A 4,704-nucleotide genomic window follows, 5' to 3' on the forward strand; every position below is an offset into this window, starting at 1 on the left:
CTCCTCAGACCAGAGAGAGCGAGAGCGAGAGAGAGAGAGAGCGAGCAAGAGAGAGAGAACTAGAGCGAGAGCGAGCGAGCGAGAGAGAGAGAGAGAGAGAGAGAACTAGAGTGAGAGCGAGAGAGAGAGAGAGAGAGAGAGAGAGAGAGAGAGAGAGAGAGAGAGAGAGAGAGAGAGATGGATGAATGGATGATCTGGGTTCTCACATGCACACGTGCACTCTCTTCCCTTGAGTACCTGTTTCCCACCCTTCTGAGCAATGGTACCAGTGAGAAGCAGAGTGTTAAATAATTACAATCATCATGGCTCGGGGTCTGTAATCACAATGCAAAATAGACATTCTTCAAAGTATCCTTGATTTTCCCACAAACTTTTCCTTGGAGCAGTCATTAGCTCTTGCTGGCATTTAAATAGTAGTTACTTTTCTCGGAGAATACACACCCCAGCATCACAACCCTGGGTTCCCATGGAGGCCACTACTTCCCAGCTGTCGATGATAGGGTAGTAACACTCGATACTCAGCAGAGAATTCCCATCATATCCTGAAATTGCATAGAGTCTCTCCCGAAGCGCCTTGGCCCCAACATAACATCGTGGAGTGGTCATACTGGTGGGAGTTGTCCAGGAGTCAGTGCAAATGTTGTATGCTTTAACAGAGGAAAGGTGGGCTGTACCATCAAACCCCTTCCCCCACCACATAAATATGGTCATTCAGTAGGGATACTCCAGCACCAGAACGCTTGGTGGCCATAGGTGTAACATTAGACCAGTGTCCTGTATGAGGGTCATATTTCTCAACTGAATTTAATATATTCAAGTTATCATATCCTCCAAGACAGTAGATTATTCCACTGGCCACTACTAGTCTGGCGCCCTCTCGAGCTGTCTGTATATCTCCCAGCATGCTCCATTGAAGATCAATGTTTGGGTCATACTGCTCCATACTTGTTTGACGCATAATTCCATCATGACCTCCAGAGATGTAAATCATATCTCCCAGTGTGATGGATCCGGCAAGGCTTTGCCACACATTCATGGAGGCCATAGAGTACCAGATGGCATCCTCATCCGCTGTGTATTCTAGACACTCTATTGAACTGAGTCAGGAAGAGCCATCATACCTGCCAATGACATAGATCTGATCATGTAAGGTAACTGAAGCCACATACCGTCTCTTCCTAGTGATGCTTCGCAAAAAAGCTCCACTCCTGTATCTTGGGGTCATATTTCTCTACCACACCCATAGGAGACTACTGGCTTCCGAAGCCCCCAACCACCATAAGCACTTCATTGGCTCCTAGACAGGCTCTTGTCCGGGGTCCTTGCATCTGATTCCGAAGTTCAGGCCTCAGGTGAAACTTCTTTGCTTTGTCAACTAGATCCTTGCACTGTAAACTACAGTGGATGAAGGGCTCAGCATCTATCATGTCTGTGATGTACTGGGAGGTCAGCAGGGGTATCCGAACATACTGCAGGAGCTCTGGCAAGGATTCTTTCTGCTCCTTCTTGGCAGGCTTCCCCCAGTTGATGACTGTCACAAACACCGACTCTTCAGATTCCACCTGCATCTCATCGCACTTGATCAGCTTCTCCACCTCTCCTTGACTCAGAAGAAGGAACTTGTTGTGCTATACCACTTCAGGAAAATGCTTCTGCCTAAAGATCTCAGCTGCTTGCATCGGATCAACTCAATTGTGAGTTTCAGCAAAGTCCCTGATACCCAGGCAAGGAGACAGGTCCAACTGACTTTCTAAGAACTCACAGCAGGCTTGTTTCACACCTTTGAGTTGAAGTAGACAGGCTGCAGGGAGCAGTTCTTGAACATTCTCCACCGTCACATGTACTGTCTCTGTGTACACAAAGTCCAACAGGATCTCCAAGGTAGAAACACTTAACCCTTGCATGTCAACATAAGGCTTCCCCTTCTCTGGAAGCTCACTGGTGAACATGGCACAGAAATAATCACCACAGGCAGCCAGCACAATCCGATGTGCAGGGAAGACTTTCTGCTCCACTCTCAGTGTCACATCACAGAAGGTATTGCTCTTCCAGTGGAAGTTCATCCAGTTGAGGAGAGATTTGGCCTGAGTGTTTGTCATTATGTCTTTGGGGGCCATAATGCTGCCCATCAAGCACTTTCAGAACTGACACATTCTAGAAAGTATACTAAAATCTGAATAAAGGAGTTCCATTCTGAATGGAGGAGGGGCATCAAATTCTAGAAGGCTGTACTCAGGGGTTGTCCGACCCTAGGGCTCTGGCTCTCAGGCAGCCAAGCAGCTGGAGAGCTGCTGCCACCCAGGCCAGCTGCTGTGGTACTCCACACAAATGGATTTTTGAAGTTGTCAGAATGCTCTGTTAGATTACATTTTCCCAGACTTTAAATTCTAAATTCAGATAATTGTCTTTTGGAAACCATCTTCCACAGCTCAGTGGATGAAATAACAGCCCAATGAATGAAGTGATATTCCTTTACTATAGGGTTTGAAGTGTGGATCTCCAAATGCTCATATTAAAATGTAAAATACTATATAAAATGTACATCAAAATTGAATTTCAAATGTTATTTTCTACATAATGTAATCATTTCAATTGTTCTTTCATGTATTTTTATTAATCAAAATATTCTAGTTTCCAAAGCAGTTATATTGCTTCTCAAAACAGAAAATAACTCTAGAGAAATTAATATTTTCAGGCAGCTTAATGATGAATATTATACAAAAGCCTTCAGAACTCTTTTTAGTATAAAAAGAATGGAAATGATTACACATTTTTAACTTACTTATTTTTGAAGGTACAATGCAATTACATATTTTTTCTTCTCTTTTCTCCCTCCAAGCACTCCCATAAACCTCTCCTTGCTCTACTTCAAATTCATGGTCTCCTTTTTCATTAAGTGTTGCTACATACATTTAGTTATACATATATACATACATAGTCTTAAACCTACTCAGTTGCTGTGATGATTCTTGTTGGGTATATCTTCAGGGATGACGATGTAATACTGGATAACCAATTGGTGTGCTCTTCCCTGTGGAAGACTACTTTTCCACTCTCAGCATGGGCTTTCCCCTGTGCACTTCAGTGTGCCTATTGCTGTTGTTGTTTTCAGGTCATGTTTTGACCATCATGTTTGTATACTTTATAGGTGTAGCTTCTGCTGTTACTAGGAGAAACAATTTCACAGCTAACTCCCTGATTCTCTGGGCCTTACAGTCTTTTGGACTCTCTTCTGCAATATCCCCTGAGCCTTAGACATGAGTGTTTTGTAGACCTAGGCATTGGAAATGAGCTATACAGCTCAACATTTTTATTGGTTGTGTTTATAATGGTTTACAGTTTTAAAATTACACAAAATAGGTTTTTACATTTAAACCCAAATATGTATACTTATTTATGAAACCACTTCTCTCTACTTGGTACCATAAGGTATCTACAACTGGTAATTAGGGCAAGATGCAGAAAAAATAACATTTATGTAGAGAACATTTTTATTAATTAATTAAACTATTTATTTATTTTTCTTTTTTTCTTTTTTAAAAATTTTTTATTAATTTATTCTTGTTACATCTCAATGGTTATCCCATCCCTTGTATCCTCCCATTCCTCCCTCCCTCCCATTTTCCCATTATTCCCCTTCCCTATGACTGTTCCTGAGGGGGATTACCTCCCCCTGTATATGCTCATAGGGTATCAAGTCTCTTCTTGGTAACCTGCTGTCCTTCCTCTGAGTGCCACCAGGTCTCTCCCTCCAGGGGACATGGTCAAATGTGAGGCACCCGAGTACGTGAGAAGGTCATTTTTGTAAGAATCATCTAAGAGATTTATTTGATATTTTACTAATGGAGACATTTGATAGGTTATAAATAGAAGACCCTGGCATTGGTATGCTGCAACTCATGGATCAAATATAAGGGTACCAATACTAATAGAACATTTTGAGGAGCTTATCTCATTGCTGGGACAGACCTTCGACCATGCACTGTCAACTGAACGAAGTGCTTCCCCTTGGTAAGGAATAAATATGCTTTGATATGGTTTGTGGATGATTATTTTAGATACTTTCCATTTCTATTTATGAGTGCTCAGCATGATCTAATACATGTTGTAAAGAGTTGTGGAGATAGTGGGGCCACATAGCTATACTCTCATTAATGGTTTCCTTCCAAGTAAAATCAGACATAAAAATATTAAAGCCCATGCTACTAGGAGTATTTGCTAGATTCCCTCTCATATCCACCTGGGAGCCTACTACACAGAATGTAAAGTGAATGAATGAATGAATTTTAAAATATTAATTATACCACAGTCAACACACAAGTAGAAACATGATTGCAACCCTAGGAATAAGATATATTGAGAAGTTCGTATCTATTATTCTATCATGTGGGGTCCAGGATTGAACTCAGTTTGTTAATGCTGCTTGTGATCAGTGCCTGGATTCAACTCTGCCATCCTCACATGGCAGGGCTATGCTTATCTGCTCTGTGACCCAATCTTTTCTGTTCCAACATATTGAGTTCTGTATGGTTCTTGTATGTTAATGGCATCCCCTTCTTTATGTTGGGAAAGTTTTCTTTTATGATTTTGTTGGAATTGTTTTCTGTGCCATGGAGTTTGGAGTCTTTTTCTTCTATTCTTATTGTTCTTACTTTGGTCTTTTTATAGTGTTCCAGATTTCTTGGATGTTTGGTGTCAGATACC

At 41.5% G+C, this 4,704-nt stretch overlaps 1 pseudogene; it reads right to left on the reverse strand.

Moving 5' to 3' along the window:
• Positions 1-417: 417 nt before the first annotated feature.
• Positions 418-2,129, reverse strand: LOC127185688 (kelch-like protein 12; annotated as a pseudogene).
• Between the last annotated feature and the right edge of the window lie 2,575 nt (positions 2,130-4,704).

Source organism: Acomys russatus, chromosome X, assembly GCF_903995435.1.
Source record: "Acomys russatus chromosome X, mAcoRus1.1, whole genome shotgun sequence".
In the NCBI taxonomy this organism is placed as follows: Eukaryota; Metazoa; Chordata; class Mammalia; order Rodentia; family Muridae; genus Acomys; species Acomys russatus.